Source organism: Cupressus sempervirens, chromosome 5 (genome assembly GCF_028749045.1).
Source record: "Cupressus sempervirens isolate cs-2001-9-10 chromosome 5, ASM2874904v1, whole genome shotgun sequence".
NCBI lineage: Eukaryota > Viridiplantae > Streptophyta > Pinopsida > Cupressales > Cupressaceae > Cupressus > Cupressus sempervirens.
In genome coordinates this window covers 201,416,349-201,434,744 of record NC_143122.1, presented here as the reverse complement: position 1 = coordinate 201,434,744, position 18,396 = coordinate 201,416,349, and the positions used below count along the sequence as shown (strand labels likewise).

Genomic DNA, 18,396 nt, shown 5'->3' with positions numbered 1-18,396 from the left:
TGTATTTCATTAATAACAATGCCAATGCTCATGTAGCGCTCATGCTTTTGGAGGAGGATAATCAAAGTATAGGCCATAATGACCAAGATCCTATCAAAGCTCATTCTAGATCAAAAAGGGTGCAAAGATACCAATAAATGTTGCATAGAAGATAAATTATTGAAAAGAAAGGACAAACACCAATGAAAGAAAGTTTTAATAGGGTGTATTCCATGGTTGGAAAGGAAGAAAAAATAATAAAGATTTTAAAATTATTTTTCTAACGCTCTACTATGTATAGAAAATACTATTAGAATTTTTTTTGTGACATATATATATATATATATATATATATATATATATATATATATATATATCGGCATAACCCTTGCACCCTTAAAAGGTGCAAGTCCTAGTTAATGTTCTCTCGAGTGACCTCTTGTGGTTTTTAGTTGCAAGATATGAAAGTATGGATAAATTATTCCTCCCTATGTGCAATAGCAAGTACGTAGTGTATGAACGAATCAACAATATTCTACACATACATTTTATTCTCATGAAAATATAATGTTACAAGTGTCAAACAAATTGGACACATCAAATATAAGTAAATTACCTAATAATACTACTCTATTGGCAATTTTGTTTGGTTCTAAAAGCATTGATCAATAAATATGATTGGATTAGTAACATTAGTTGGTGCTAAAAGAAAACATCTATGCAGCAAATAATCTTTGCCTCTTGTGGTACCTCTTACCTTAAATCTCAAATCCTTGCGATGGAGCCATTGCTTCTCTTTGAGCCCATAGTCAAACATAAATCATTGAGCCCAATTAGGGCCACTACTCACTATACTTCCTTCTCCCCATTGAAATTATACAGGAAAAAGGGCTTGAGAGGAGCAATGAATTCACCAACATGGAGCTACACTCCATTCAGAACTACAAATTCCTCACTTGGTCTCACAATAGCAATAATGCCACTTTTCTCGAATACTTTGTTGCAAAACTTAGACACCCTGGATATGAGTTTAAGACATTACACCATGAATAATGAGGTTGTGTCCACATTATTTTGGTAGTAATACTCTCCCTTTTTTGTAAATCCCCAAATTAGACCTCTTTCAAATCAAGCTGGGTAGCCTTGCCTAACTTCCATGGGAGTCATCCCTTCAGTCGTGCTCACAGAGGGACGATCCATATTTAGATTCAATCACTTTTGTCTCACACCAATTGGGCTCCTACATCCCCTTTGATATATTTCATTTCTTGCATATCAAGTTTACAAGGTCGGGGAAATGAGTTTGCGCACTATGGCTTCTTCAAGCATCTACCTTCTTGTGAAGCTCAATGTGCCTTCTCTTCTTTCTATGCCTTCTTCATTTGTGGCTTAGGGGCTTAGGGGAAGAACATGTCCTATGACAAGCCTCCCTAACCACCTAAGACCTTGTAACTTATAGTGGTGTCCAAGACCATACATTCTATAGTGGTGTTTCTATATTTGGACAAAAGAAATTAACCTATTATCCTCAATCCTAAGGTGTCCACCTCCTATCATCCTCATCTTGGATATTCCTTGCCCTTTATCAAACCATTGCCTTTGGTACCTACCACTTAACCTTCGAGGGCACTTCTAGTTCCCCTAGCTACTCATGGGGAAAAAAGGGGAAGTCGCCCATGACTGAGCCTCCCATGCCTCGATCGTCAACCTCACCTCCTACTTCATCAGTTGGGTGCTCTTTAGTGTCAAGTACAATACCACTAACCATTATTGGAAAAATAGAACAACTATAAAAAAGAAGAGAAGAAATAACTTTCAACTTGTTATTATATTGAATAATAGATGCAAATTTATATAATAGTTGACCCAAAAAAATTCCTAAATGACTGCTAACTAGATTGAAAAAAAAACTACTTCATGATTGACAACACACACAAACTTGAGAGCTAACTGAAACTTATGGACACCTAACTCAAACACAACTACAATAAGAACTTGATTCAAACTAGAACTCTTTGACTCATACCTAAACTAAACTTGTGTTGCTAACAACTTGACAAGGTTTGCCACATGTGCAACAATTATTTATTGACTAATGTTGGAACATTAACTCCAACTGTAGTGCCTCCCCCTTGGTCGTGACTCTGTTATCATTGCCAAACTCTTCTTGGTGTATTTTTCTATTAATTAAGTCTAATTAAAATATTTAATTAAGGATTTAATTTAATAGAAAATTAAAAGGATATTTTAATATTAGTATTTATTTAATTAATTGGAAAATTAATTAAATAAAAGAGAATTAAATAAAAAGAATTTATTTGAAAATGAAAGTTATAAGTCTAAGGTTGGAACGAGATGATATTTATTTAATATTAATTTATTTAGTGTTCATTTTAAAATAAATTACTAAATATTATTATTATTTAAGTTAATAAATAATTACCAATTAAGTTTCAAAAATAAATGTAAAAGTGGAAAAGAAATTATAAATTAAATTTAAAGGGGTCAAGAGAATATTAGTAAAATTAATGCATATTTTTTTTAATAATATTTACCTAGGAGTATGTGCACCTCTATTATGCACGAGTTGTCTCCATCACAGAAATTAGTGTGCCGATTGAGCACATGGTGTCTACAACCATATCCTTGTCATCACTCAAGGTTGGGATAAGGCGAAGGTTGGGATAAGGCTTACGCTTAGTTGGCAATGCTTATCTTATCTCCTAGTTGCTTCTAGAGGATTCTAGGTGCTCCCTGAGAGGTCTTTATATCCAGTCAGTGCACAAGCTCATCCATAAGATTGATCTCAACATTCTATTGAAAGCCATTCGAAAAGGTATTTCCAGTCATTGTTTTTAAGTAGTAAGATTGTGGGTTTAGTTGGGGTACGTTTTTGTATTTCGTAGCTTCTTAATTTTTCATGATCAGCAATTCAGATCAGAGAATTTTAGTTCTAAATATACGAATTATTTTTAAAACTGAGATCGCTAATAGTATGTAGAACAGTGTGGAAAGGTAGTTTGAATCATGACCATCTTAACCAAGTTTCTAGGTTGTCTTGAATCATTGATCCTGAGGTAAATTACTTCAAAAAAATTGAGAGGTTGCCAGTAGGTTACTGTTACATGTGCAGAACCACATTTTCTCTTAGTTATTATTTGTGATGTTTCCTTTTATTGTCTCACCTAACTCTTTGTAAGTTAGCAATTATCTTAGATTTGACACATTACAATATTTCTTGAATTTCCATTTATGAATACCTCAAACGCTTTCATAGCCAGTTTACCAAATAAAACTTTATTGCAAATCTTGGGTTTTTATGCTCTGAAACTTGTTGGTTGCGATAATTTACCAAAAAAAAAAATCAACACTTAATATAACGCCCAAACTCTTAACTGCTTTTTCCTTTCATTATTGCACGCAGATCGGATGAAATCTGCATATTGATCTGTACAGTGGATTGTGTATTTGAATAAAGTCAATTTCCTTGTGGTATCGTATCTCATTCTGGGTTCCTTTAGATTTTCAGATCTGTTTCCGTAAAGAAAAGGTAAAAGGATTGGCATATGAGAACCACAGATCTACCACTATATTGTGATGATGCCTGAGTATTATAGCTTGTCGATTTCTCTGCCCTGTTGTTTTTACTATTGTCTTCCTACTCCTACTCGCTCTAGAACTTGACGCAGTCTTTGCGTAATATAATTGAATCTCTTTGTCCTCCTAGATTTATAATCTGTGGCCCTTTTGTCTGAGTATGGAATTTAATTGAATGTAGTTTATTGTTGAAGATTGAGCGCTAATCTTGGCATTACAGCCAATTGTGATCTATCCAAGATTTAAAATGTGTTAATGAGGCATTCTTATGCCATGTCTAGTATTCGAGTGTCAGTGGCTTAGTTCATCCTCCAGCAATATTAAATCACCTGTAGCTTTAAAACGCTTTCTCTTTTATCATATTGTGATATTTAAAATTAAATTTTGTTTATTAATATTAATTCTAAATTACCATAATAACATCGATACTGTCAAAACATCCAACGGCCAGCAATACACATAGGCCAAGGTTCAAAACAGTATTGACATTATCAACTCATTAGAATTGATCCTGCTCAGATCTCACTAGTATCCTGAGAAATTCTTAGCTCGATCTTGTGAGCACTTGTAATGATCAAAATTTGCTATTATTATTGTCTTGAATGCAATGAGTGATTGTCATAGAAGTAGTGCTTTCATTTAAATAACATTTAATGCTGAGCAAGAGGCAAGTAAGTGAAGCCGAGATGACAACTGCATCTGGCATGAGATATGCTTTAATAACGCTAGGATCATCTCTTGCTCTCTTCGTCACTGACGTTGCTAAAAGGAAAGGGCTCTTCCTTGTCCTTACACTTCTTACAAACGCAATTGTATGGCTTATAAGACTCATCATACTGGCAGGCCTTTGGAGAGTCTTTCTTCCTCTCAGTTCTTCTGTATGGCCATATGCATTGTTACTGATCCCATCTTTCCTCTCGAGTATCAAAGTCTTTGTGAGTGCCCTTTCTAGATTTGGGTACGAGCGAACAAATTTTTCTTGCCCAAAAATTATAGCTGTATGCGATTCAAACCTTGCATTAAACTCCTCCACCACTTATCGTTTTGTTTCCACCAACGTACCTATTGAGACAATGGACCCTCATGCGCACACCTGCACTCAGTACAATGCAGGGTAACTCAGACTTGTGGTGAAGATTTTATTACGAAAGGGCTACAACAATATTAGAAATCATTATCAACTGTTGAAATTCAGTAATATATATATATATATATATATATCAGTATTAGTGCACGTTATTAATGTTATTTAAAATAATTATTATTTATACTTGTTATTGTATCAAATGATATATTATTCAATTAGAATTGTTAATACTATATTAACAATGTTATATACGAGTTATTAATTTAATAATAATTTGTTAATTGTTATTAAATAAGAGAAATAATAATAATTTATGTTTTACCATTAATAGCATGATTAATAGATGAAGATTAAGGATTGATATAATGTAATAATCTTTAATTGGATCAAACAATCTTGGAATATATGAGACAGGACGTTGGACTAATTATTGGATAATGATAATGAGTGATTTGAGCTACGGCTATCCTTCGATCATTTGGAATATTAATACATCGAATATAGAGTTGATTTTAATGGATCTATTGTTAATCATTTGTAATTTTGAAAAGGAATATTAATATAAAGGTTTTATAGATATTCAAGAGGAATATTAAGTGGGATTTCATAAACAAATGAGTTGTTAATAATCACTGAGTCATTGATGTAGTTATTCAATGGAGATTAAATTGATACGATTGTTTTTTTAATAAGTTCATTACATGATGAGATCATTTGGTACTCTATGTACATGTAGGCATAATGATGATTACTCAGAGTTTTCATATATGATGATTGCTCAGTGTTTTTAGATGTTGACGATGACTGATTAGGTGATTTAATATCATTTATGTTTTCTTTGGATACTTTCTCCATATTGCATGTGATTATGTAAGCAAACTAAAATATGTATTTGTATTCTGCATTCTTTTTATACTATCTGCATTAGGGTTTGGGTGGTCCTAGAGCGTTGACCAGTTATAGGACATCTACCGGAGGCTTGGGAGTTATGCGAATGTGGTGGCATGTTGATATCATTTGGTCTCGATCTTTCTAAACCCAAACATGGTTATGTGATGGAATGCTCTATGAGATGTTTGTATTTACTGATTGTTATTGATCATCAATCTTCATGTGTGAAGCTGAGATGTATGTGTATGAGACACTTGAGCTAATCATTTTGAGTCATCGATCAGTTATCCTTAGATTATTTTCCAGTCGCCATGATGAGACTGAAATGTTGATTTATTTATTGATGATGTCATGTTGTGACATGTTTGACTCAACCATTTTGGAGTCTTCAATCAATATTTCTTGAGATACCTTTTGGTTGCTTGTTAAGAACCAATGGATATTATGATTCATATTGGAGATTATATTTATGAGCTTTATTTTGTGGAGCTTTTATGTGTTCTTGGATGGGAGAACCATCTTATTATCAGATTTCTTGTTAAGGAACTGAGTTTGATCTTTATGAGTGTTGTGGTATGGGACACAACAGTGGATTTATGTGCCTAGGAGAGGTTGTCTAGGTACATGACTATGGGAGTGGCTTGCATAGGGGTCCGGGGCCCAAAGTGGTCAGTACCAGGGTAACCTAATGCAAGTTATGTAATAAGTGATAATCTAAAAATTTATGAGGGGGGAACACACTAAAAAAAAAAGATAAGTTAGAGATATTTGATCCACCCATGCCTTGAGTGCTTGTATAGACTAAGGATGGGAGAAGTGCCTCGTCTTCTTGAGAAGGCTTCTTGGTTTCCACATGTGCCACATTAAGGGTCTGGGGTTCAGAGTAACCAGTCCAGGATAACTCAACGCTTGAGGGTACGGGGTCTATTGAGAGACCAGTCCAGGGTAACTCAAGCAGCCATGTGATGACACTCCCTAGAATGTAGCCTAAGTCTCCTCTGTAAAGTTTGTGTGTACCTCTAATGGTGTACTTATTTTTGAATGTACTTATTGTGACTATCGATTTACATTGATGATGATTGGCAATTTTGGATGATGTACTCTTGACATTTGGATTTTCGACTTGAGTTTATCTCTTTCAGCACATTCTTTGTTGGCATTTACCTTCCTTCTATTCTTGGATTATTATGATGGATGTTATATCTTATGTTAGATGTTATTTGCTAACATGATTCTTTATATTGATGATTAGCAAGTTATAGACAATGCTATTTACTTATAGTATCATCTTATGCTTTATTTGGTATGATTAGATTTCTCATGCATATGTTGTAACATGTTAGATTTCTTTCTGCGTATGATGTAGAATGTTTTAGGAGTGGCATTCCTACTTTGGTAATACCGATGATCTCTTCGGTGACTTGGGATGTTACACACGGAGGGATGGCTAGGGCCCATGATGGTCTAATGATGCTATTGATGGTTGGGAGGAATCACACACTTAGATTAATTGTGTTTTATGATAGATGGTTATCTTTTACGATGATTGTTATATCCTTAGTGATGAATGGATGTATCATGCATGTTATTTGTTTACATTTACTTGAATGCACTTGTATCATGGATTTAATAAGATTGATGAATCATTATCTTTGCATTTTTATATCCTTTTGAGTCGTTCATACCATGTGACATGTTTAGTAGATGATTGAGCATTTAGAGTTGATTTGCCAAGATGCACTTAGAACAAAAGAATATTATCAATCTTAGATTTTCTATAATTTATATGAATGTGGAAGTAGAGTTTGTTAAACTTAGTTTGATTAAATTAATTGTGACTCAACATTTTGGGATCCTTAAGGAATGTAACCTGTTAGGTATGCTTTACATGATTAAATGTTAATGCTTCCACTATCATGATTTGATGTGAATGGTTGATCTTTCATGTATTAGGGGAAAAAAAAAATGTTTGGCAAAGTTTGTAAAACTTTAGGTTTATTCTTTTGGGATCCCTTGGCGGGGCGTTACACCAACACACCCACTTAATGTGACAACTAAAGGAAACATTATGTAGAAATTATACTTTGAAAATATGTCATAGAGGAGTAAAACTTTCTAGCAGTTATGTAGCTATCATCCAACTTTGAAACACCATTGGATACACCATCTCCACATGAAATGTTTCATTACCCTCATAAAGGTATGATGCCAAGCTTCTAGAACTTCAAATCTCCCCAAACTATTGGACACAACATCTCCACATGGAATGCCTCATAACCCTCTTAAAGGTATAGCTTCTCCGATCCTATAGCACCTCAAACTATTCAAGCATCCATCTAGACTCTACCACATCTTTTCCTATTTTTCAAAGCATTGATCTCTTCAAAATCAAACAAATTCTTCAATGAAATCATAATCATCTGGTGGTTCTTCTCCTGGCCTCATCTTCTTAACAACTTCTTCTTTAACAAAACAAACTTAATAGGAAGATAGATCTAATACCATATTGGAAAAATAGAATAGCAATAAAAAAAAAGAGAAAAAAGAACTTTCAACTTGTTATTCTATTGAATAATAGACGAAAATTTATACAATAGTTGATCCAACAACATTCCTAAATGAGTACTAATTAGATCGGCAACAAACTATTTCATGATTGACAACACACACAAACTTGACAGCTAATTGAAACTTATGGACACCTAACTCAAACACATCTAAAATAAGAACTTGATTCAAACTAGAACTCTTTGACTCACACGTAAACTAAAATTGTGTTGCTAGCAACTCAAAAAGGTTTGCCACATGTGCAACAATTATTTATTAACCACTGTTGGAACATTAACTCCAAAAACTAGCCCTATGGAGTAGGATAGCATTGGTGCTCTACAACCCTCTCAAACTTGCACACACATATGTGTCATAACTAGCTTACATGAGTGTAAGTGATATCAATAAGATAAGGCCCTACCTCGTGAGACCATTGCAAAGGTAGATAATGCATCTTTAGGTTCTACATCTACACCCATATCTTCCTTGCTTTCCCATCAGCATGCTAGCTTCCCAAATGTCTTGAAGTCATCCACAATGGATTAGAGGACCACACCTCCATCCTGCAAGCACAATCTTGAGTAGGGCATAGTTCTAGAGTTTAGACGCCACAAGTCTATTGTCGTGGACTTTCTTTATATATTTGTTCTTGAATTGGAGCAAACTTCAACTTTTCTTGAGTTCATCTCCTTGATTTTTTAGATCTTGGATGGGATGCTTCTTCATCAACACCTCCACATGGGTCCCCAATGAGAATCAATGATTGCATTTTTGACTCAGTGGAAAAAATTATAGATTGTTTGTCAACGATATTCACGTGATCCCTCTCACTCATTAAAATAGAGCTTCCAGAATTAAGACTTGTCTAGTGCATCATCCCTAACTATAGTTGCTAGGAAGGCACATGGGACTGACTTAGTAGTTGTTCTATTGCAGTGCCAACCTTCTTCCCCATATGACCAAGATTGGGATGATGGTGATCTATTGATGGATGATGACCCATGATAATCAAAATTGCTTTTATATACGCAAATTAGAGTGTGCTTGTATGTGTTCTCCTGTGTCAGTGTGCTTATCTTTTATCAACTTTCCCTCTTGAAGGAAACTTGTACTTTGTTGGTAAGTAGGAACAAGAGGTTTTATGCCATGCACTTCTTTTATTTATTGTCTTTTCCTTCTATATACCACTAGCACTTGCACCATAGGATGTGATGATTTGATAATTATATATTTATTAAAAGTTTGGATCCCTTTGAAAATCTTTTAAATATTGATCTAACTATAATTAATTTTAGAAAATAAAATATTTGTCATGTGTGATCAATATGTAGACATTGATTCATTGGTGAAAGTTTGTGTTGGAGTATTTTTCATCTTTAAATAGAATTGATGTTGTTATTTTATGTTGTACAACTTTGAAGGAAATTTTATTGTATAAACAATATAATATTTTTTTTGCAATTATAATGGTTAGCAAAATTTTGGAAAAGTAAGTATCATTTGGGATTGTGATATTTATTTTGTTGACATGCCCAACTTGAAAATATTAATTTAATACCAATACATTTGTCATAGTAATTGGGATGCAATTTTGTAAATAAAATAATTGAAGATGACATTGTATGTTATCATCAAATATAAATCCAAATACATTTACAATTGGCTACTAGATTATGCAATTACACTAAATCTTAAAGTAATAGTTTGTACACATAATATTTGTCATTATGCAATAAGAATTTTGTGAACAATTGTTTTACAATGGGTTGTTTTGCCCAATATTTGTAGAATGTATCAATGAAGAATGTCTTTTTTAGATCCACACAATCTCTTTTTTTCTCACATATTTGTGCAACCCCAAGGATTGGATGCAGAAATATGAGGTGTGAAAGGTTAGGGCAAGGATTTGCTCACATGAAACATTACAACACCCATCTCTCAAAGCATTCAAAAAGTTCATGTCAGATATTGTTGCAGAGATAGATATATGAGCTCAAGAAACATGTCAAGTGCTTCAAAAATAGTTGCTTGTGATATGTAATGAACAATTTATATTATTAAATGTAGGTAAAAAGATTCTCCACCACCTAAAGAAATAAAATAATGGAAATGAGATATAATCAAACTATATCCAATCCTACATGCAACAACCTAATCAAGTAGAAAGGTAACACTAGTTGAATTAGAAAGATCTTACATATATCTTCCTTTTTGTAAATAATGCAAATAGCAAAAAAGAAACCAACATGCAATAGTCCAACTATTTCCGCAGTTTTATACCATTCCAAAAGAAGACTCAAAATATTTTGTTGGAGTGCATTATTATTGTATAAACATTTTCTAAAAATTGACAAAGACACTCAAAAAAAAAAAAAAAAATAAAATCATAGAGGACATCATTGAAATAACCAAGCGATAAAATAAACATTTGCTCTAAAGATTGAACAACAAAGACATACCTCTTTCTATTTGTAGCTACTCTATTTTGAAACAATAAATGCAAACCCTTGCTATACACAAGCTTAGAAAGACAATAGTCAGAATATTAAATGAACAATTTACACTTAATATATCAATTGAACAAAGTTGTGTCAACTTTCAAGCTAACTTGTCAGAATGATTAAATTTGAGTATTTCTATCTAAAAATCAATTGTATTCAAACATAGGATCTAGATAAATTCATTTTAGCTAAGCTATATGTGTTCTCACACTTTTCCAATTAGAAATGTCTATTAAATGTATGATTTATACTAGTTTATGTCCAATTGATAAAGAAATAAAAATTATTAGAAAACTGACGTTTCAATAACTCTTACTCTTTTTAATGATATTTTTTTAATAACATATAAACACCATTTTATAGAGCTCAAAGTTAAGAATATCATCATATATAGTATATAGTGTTTTACTTAGATGTTGTATATTGTAATTAAAATATGCTACAAGTACACATTTTAACACTTGAGAAGATGTTAATTTTGAGAAAGAAAAAACTAGTAAATCTTATAAAAAAGAATTAAAAAGCATACTATTTTCTAGAGAAGATTTAATCTTCCAAAATGTACAATTTTTCTTTTGGTTAGAATAGATTTGTTTTGAAAAATGTAGTGGAAGATGAAAACTATCAATTTCAGGTGAGTAAAAATTTGAATTGTTATAAAAGAGAAAATATAGGTCAAAAGATAATTTTTTATTTTTTATTTATCTAACTATATATTTCATATATAATATAATATGAGATCAAAGGGAAAAAGATTTATTTCCATATAGTTTTGTGGTGGTAACTAGACCCCTAATTTTTAGCAACTAAAAATCATTTTTAAAAATTAAGAAAATATATCAATTCTTATTCTAAAAAATAATTAAAAATAATAATCCTAAACTTTGTCCATTTCTACATATTTCATTTGTTTACTTCATTTTTAAATTCTAAATAATAATACCAGTTTTATGTCATTGAAGTTGAATAGTTATACTTTTGTTAGCCTTTTCCTTCATAAAGGGTGACACATGTTTGTGCTTTTACCCAATAACACTATACAAAATAGACAACTACAAAAATATTGATAATTGAGAATTCAATTTGAATGTCATTCATATGAATATGTCAAATACCTTTAAGTGTATAAGTCTTCTCAAAATTGTATTCCTTTGAAATACAAATGTTCAATAGAAGAGAAGATTTATGGATAGTTTCTTAGGCAAATTTAAAATACTAAAGACCTAGATATTTATTTATTATTTTATAAATTTAGAACTCTTATTATTATTTATTCTAATTCTGATCTTTTTATTTAATAAAATAGATAGTTTATTAATTATTTTAATTATAAAATAATAGATAAAAAATTAGTTTTCTTACTAAAGTTGAAATAAAAATATGTTTTCAATTACTAGAAATATATTTTATTTAATGCAAATCTATTTTACTTGGTATTCTAGAGATTTAGATATCTTTTTATTTTATTTTTTGCAAAAGTGGATGAACTACTAAATATATTAATTTTAAATAAATTTGATTCAAAAGAGCTCAACTGGGAAACAATCAATAAGAAAACCCAACATCATCGCTCATACAGAAGATTATTGATATTTACAACTTTTTATATTAACAATTAACTATTCATCTTACAAAAAAAATATTGATATTTACAATTATATATTGATAATTCAATGTTCCACTTTACAAATCAGAGAAAATCTTTCCTCCCACCTATTCAAAACGTGAACAATTATAGATGTCATCATCATGATTCACCAATTTAAATCATATTTCAAAATAATAATAAAAGTATTACAAACCATTATTATTCCTATTACACTTCATGTTCCACCTAAGGAGAAGACATCCAATCATCTGTAGACCCTGCCCCACACATTGGAGAAATTGAAGCCGAAACTTCCCTAGACCTACAAATTGAGACAGCCGAAACCATATGCAACCAAGGTTGAAGATTCACTCCCATGTTTACCAATGTGGAATCTAACCCGTTTGTCACCTTCTCAAATGATGTCGAAGCCCCATTATCATTAACGACATGTTCAACCAGAAGACCTTGCCCAAGGCATTGAGGGATCGAATGCATCTAGGGAGAGACCCCTGCAACCACATCCTCACCAATCTTATTTGTATAATCAATATTTGATATAACCAACATATCCCATATGGCATATCCTCTACACTTCATTAGTTCTTGTAGCTGGTACCCCAAAGCGCTAACTGTGGTTTGAAGAGCTGACCTCATGATGCAAGAATTCTACGAGGCAAACAATTTTTTTAAAGCATCATACATGACCAAGAATTCATGTTTCCTTAGTAATTGGGAGGTTTGGAAAAATCCACCAACCAGTGCATGCCCAGACCATAAATCATACTTGTGCAATGCCAATTTCAATTTATTGTCATTCCAAAAATGTGGAATAACCACCTTTCTTGCCAAACTTTCTAACATGGGAACCGATTGCAATAAGTCCATGGCATTCGAGAAGAAGATGGACACCACATTAGACGGATAAAAAAAGTGGCGAATAGAAGGGGACAAAATATCCTCCCCAATTACCTATTGAATACACCTACGAATTGAAGGGGAATTAATGTAAAACATCGATGCCAAAACCTTGTCATCAATCTTCAAAAGCAGATTATCTTCATCCCCATTTAGGATTAACCAAACACGGTAGTTCTTAGGTAATAGAACACTATGAAATTGGATACAAGATTCACATTTGAAGCAATACTCAATCAGAAAAGCCATTATTTTGGAAGAAGAAAAATAAGAAATAAACAAACTGCAAGAGTAAGAAACAAAATGTCGAGTTCCACTAATATAGATGTAGAAATGAATGCTTCATAATACTGAGCATGTCTCATAATTAGCCAACACATGTAGCTTTGTGTGGAAAAAATGAAGGACAAAAACCATATAAAATTTGCATTCTCAATCTCCTAGACGATCTTCACACCAGACAAAGTACACCACATAGCCCATTTGAGATATAATCATATGCACATGACGTCCTCAGGAAAAGGACTTAATAGTAGATATAAAAATGATATGATAATCAAACATGTTGTCCACTATGCTTTATTATCAAATACAATTATGAGTAACAATGCGAAATTACTGTTGACAATCCACTAACTCATTATAAATTAATTTTTGAAAATCTTTGTGTTGCTCTATGGATGTTGTAGGATGTAATGTAAAATTTGTGATCCCATCACAACCAAGGTTAGATAGGCAATCCACAACTTTATTCCCTTCTCTAAATGTGTGTGAAATTGTCACTTTAGTAATTTGATCAACTAAATTCCAAATTTGTTTTAGGATATAGTGAAGTTGCCATGATGACGTTTGCCTCTTAATACACACATTGATTATAACTAAGGAATCACATTCAATTTGGACCCATTGAAATTCCCCTTTCTTGACAAGAAGTAAACCTAAAAATAAAGATTTAGCCTCTGCTATATTATTAGTCCCAGAAGGAAGGGGAGCCATTGAAATTGTAAGCACAAACCTTTTACAATCTCTAATACAAGCGTCAATACCGGACTTACCTAGGTTTCCTCTGGAAGCCCCATCAAAATTGAGCGTCACGAATCCTAGTTGTGGAGGCTACCAATGGACTGAGGTGTTGGATACAATTGTTCAATTGTGTGTTGTCTTTGATGTTACACAAATGTCATATTAGTCATCAGACAGAGTCTATCAAGCTCAGTTGGTCAGAAAGTAAAAAGATAGAGTCTACCAAGCTTAGAAGGTTAACAAAGAAGGTTTACAGTGTCTACCAAGCATTCTTAGACTTTACCTTATGTATTCAGTTGCTACCGAGCTTTCAAGGATTAGCAAAGGAAATTTAGTTGCTACAGAGAAAACTTAGTCATCAAGAGAAAATAGTGCAGGAAACAGTTCTAACCGAGCTTTCATGGATAGTGAAGGAAATCTAGTTCTTACCAAGTTAACTCAGTAGCCAAAGGATTTTGCAGATGTTGCGATGTTAACCGAGTTAAGACAGTTAACTCAGGAAATTATTTCTGGAAGCAGTATTTATCGAGCAGGGTCGGCTAGTGAAGAATTTCATTGTTTTATGAAATAAAGTTTAGTTTTTTAAAGTAATATTTGTAGCCTACTGATGTATGGTTTATTGGTAAATGTAACTTATGAATGAGTCAATTTGATAGTCTGAATGGTATATATAAGAAGTCAAGTTGCGAATTCTAAGTGCAAGTGATGGATTTGATGAAATGTGAATGAGAAGGAAGACTGATTATTGTGAAAGTGAATTTTGAAGGATGATTAGAGATCATTGAGGTGCAAAAAAGATACATTTGATCGAAAAGGATCTAATACTGCAAAATAGAGATCTGTAATCAGCAAATTCAATTGCATCTTATTCAGATCAATTCATTGTTACTTTCTAACCATTGTAGCAGTGATTTCAAAATCTCTTAACAGAGTTGGTTTAACAACCATTTTTGTAAATCCTCTAACAAGGTGACAATTTAGTTGAATTGTTATAAAGACCTCTAGCAAGACCACTCCTAACAGGGTCACACCTTACAGTGTGTACTGTAACCTTTAACAGGGTTGGCTCCTAACAAGGCTCACTTCAGAAGAGTGAAAATTGGTAGCTAGTTACTTGGTGTTTTTTCCCATATTGGGTTTCCACATTAAATTTGGCATCTCTCGTGTTCATTTTATTTACTTTTGCATGCATGAATGCTTGAAGATTAGTAACAAGTTAATTTACTGAGTTACAACATTTTTAGTGTTTATCAAGTATCAATAGTAACTAGTTATTTAAGACATCTAAGGGATCTGTGAATTGTTTTTGTAGTCATTGATTCACCCCCTCTCTCAGTTACTCCATCTATAATCCCAAAAATTGGTATCAGAGTTCTTGGTGCTTTTAGGAAAAGATTTCAAAGATCTAAGCTAAAGATCAGGATGTCTTACAAGAGGGAAATTCCAAGACTTCACAGGGACAACTTCTCAGCATGGCAGGGATTGATGAGACTTCATCTGGCTTCTATTGGTGATTCGGGACTAAAGTACCTTGATGAAAAATATGCAGAGCCTGCTGGTACATTATCTGTCAATGCTATTTCTGAAAAGAAGACTCACAACAACATGATGATAGATATAGCATCTACTCTGAGTTATGAAGAATTTGATGACATCAAGGATTAAAAAACTACCTTTGAAATATGGAACAAGCTAAAAGAGATCTATGGAGGAGATGATAATGTGAGAAGAGCCAAAGAAAAAAGTTTGAGAGGACAATTTGATCAAATGAAGATGAGAGAGGATGAAAACATTGAAAAATATGTTGAAAGAGTTAAAGTATGTGTTAGTGCAATCAAAGCATCTGGAGGAGATATCAAGGAGGAGACAGTTATAAGTAAAGTTCTTAGAACTCTACTTCCTATTTATGAAATCAGAGTCTCTATAATTCAAGAAAGAAGATGTGAAGCAAATCATAAGATAAATTTAGAGGCCATAGTTAGAAGATTGACTGCATTCGGGCTAGACAACTATGATAATTATGTTCTAACTGCCAAGAACATTGAATCAACATTTGAAGCCAAGCTTTCACACAAAGAAAAAGGCAAGAAGATAAAGGATCCTCAGTCAGATAGTGATGAAGAATCAGAACAGAGTTCAGACAGTGATCTTAAGGTGGTTGAAGCTCTACTAGCAAGGAAATATTCAAGAGGCAAAGGGAAATACAAAGGTAAGGTTCCTCTAATTTGTTTTCTTGTGAAGAAATTGGACATATTGCTGCTAGGTGCCCAAATAAGCAGAACAAGGATGAGAAGAAAGGTCACAAGTGCAATGGCAAGAAAGACTTCAAATTATTCAAGGATAAAGGTAAGAAAACATGTTTCATGGCTAAAGATTCTAATGATTCTAATAATAAAGAAGAAGAAGAAATTGTTTACATTGTTGTAAAATATGAGTCTGATAATGATGAAGAAATGGCACTCATTTCTCATATGACCAAAAATGAAACATAGATTATAGATAGTGGTTGTTCTCATCACATGACTAGTGATAAAACTAAGTTTGAACATTTTGAAGACTATGATGGTGGCAGTGTAAGATTTGGTAACAATGAACCTTGTTGTATAAAAGGAAAAGGAAGAATCTCACTAACCAGGGAACTTGTATGTGATAATGCATATTGGGTAGAAGGACTAAAGAACAATCTATTGAGTGTGGCATAGCTACTCAATAATGGATTTAAAGTAGAATTCATGCATGGAAAGGCAAGACTGTAGGATGGAAAAAGTAAGTTGATTGGATCAGGCACTCAAAAAAAATGTAACTTGTTTTATCTTGAACTTGGTGATTGTTCATGTTTTATTGCTCAAGTTGAAGAGAGTTGGTTATGGCATCAGAGGTTATGTCATGTAAACTTTGAAAACTTGGTAAAAATAAGTAAATTCAAGAAAGTAAGAGGCATTCCTAACATAAAGAAACCTAAGGTTGGTCTATGCAAGAATTGTCAAATTGACAAAATGGGAAAGACTAGTTTTAAAAGCAAGAACTATTACTCTGAAAAAATTCTAGAAATTGTGCATACTGATTTGTGTGGACCTAATAGCATTGAAAGTTATACTAGTGAAAAAAATTTCATTCTTTTTGTTCATGATTATTCAAGAATGATGACTGTCATGTACTTAAGAGAGAAATCAAAAGCATTTGAAAAGTTCAAATCGTATTTGGCCAGAGTAGAAAAGGAAACAGGCAAAAGAATAAAATTCTTGAGGTCTGATAGAGGTGGTGAATTTATTTCACATGAGTTCAATAACTTTTGCATTGAAAAGGGAATCAAAAGATAGGTTTCAACACCTGGAACTTTTGAACAAAATGGAATAGCAAAAAGAAGGAACAGATCTATCATGGACTGTACAAGAACCTTAATGATTGAGAAGAGCATTGCTATCAAATACTGGAAAGAAGCTATTAGCACTGTAGTTCATACCTTGAACCGAGTACAACTGAAAAAGGACTCATTCAAAACCCCCTATGAGTTATGGTATGGCTACAAACCCAATGTAAGTTACCTAAAAGTATTTGGAAACAAATGTTACATTTTTAAAGAATCTAGAAAAGGTAAATTTTATGTAAAGGGTGATGAAGGAATATTTTTGGGATATTGTTGCAAAAGTAAAGGATATAGATGTTTGAATTTGTCTACTCACAAAGTCATAGAAAGTGCACATGTGAAAGTTGATGAGTTTACAAAAAGAACTGAACAAGAAAGCAAAAGGGAACCTGAAGACTACAAGAGATTTGTTTACATTGAACATGATACAATGCCAAATACACCTATCAATTAAGAATCTTCCACTTCTGAGTCTTTAGTAACCAAGTTGTAGGAAGTTCAAACCAAGCTAATACCTACTAAGTTGTAAGAACCCGAGTTGCAAATAGAAGCTACTAAATCAACACCTACCAAGCCTGAGCAACCAAAACCAGAACCAGAAGTTGAAGCACAAAAGGATAAAAATGCAAGTCATTTAAAAGGCAAGGAGCCTGTGTTAGCCAAGTATGTCAGGAAGCATCATGCACTAGATCAGATCATTGGAGATAAATCAGAAAGAACAATGACAAGAAGTAAGTTGAAAGGCACTTGTTTACTTGCTGATTTTGAACCTAGAAATGTCAAAGATGCATTATAAAATGAAAGTTGGATTGAAGTTATGAATGAAGAGATAGAACAGATAGAGAAAAACAAAACATGGACTCTTGTACCTAGACCTAAAGACAAAAATGTGATT

The 18,396-nt window shown here is 32.8% G+C and overlaps 1 long non-coding RNA gene across 1 annotated transcript; it reads left to right on the top strand.

Annotated features, from left to right (window-relative positions):
* The first annotated feature begins 2,757 nt into the window (after positions 1-2,757).
* On the top strand, positions 2,758-16,983 carry LOC149555107 (uncharacterized). Its single transcript, XR_016364455.1, has 2 exons — positions 2,758-2,815; positions 15,447-16,983. It is a non-coding gene; the product is annotated as an uncharacterized LOC149555107 (long non-coding RNA).
* The last annotated feature ends 1,413 nt before the right edge of the window (positions 16,984-18,396 follow it).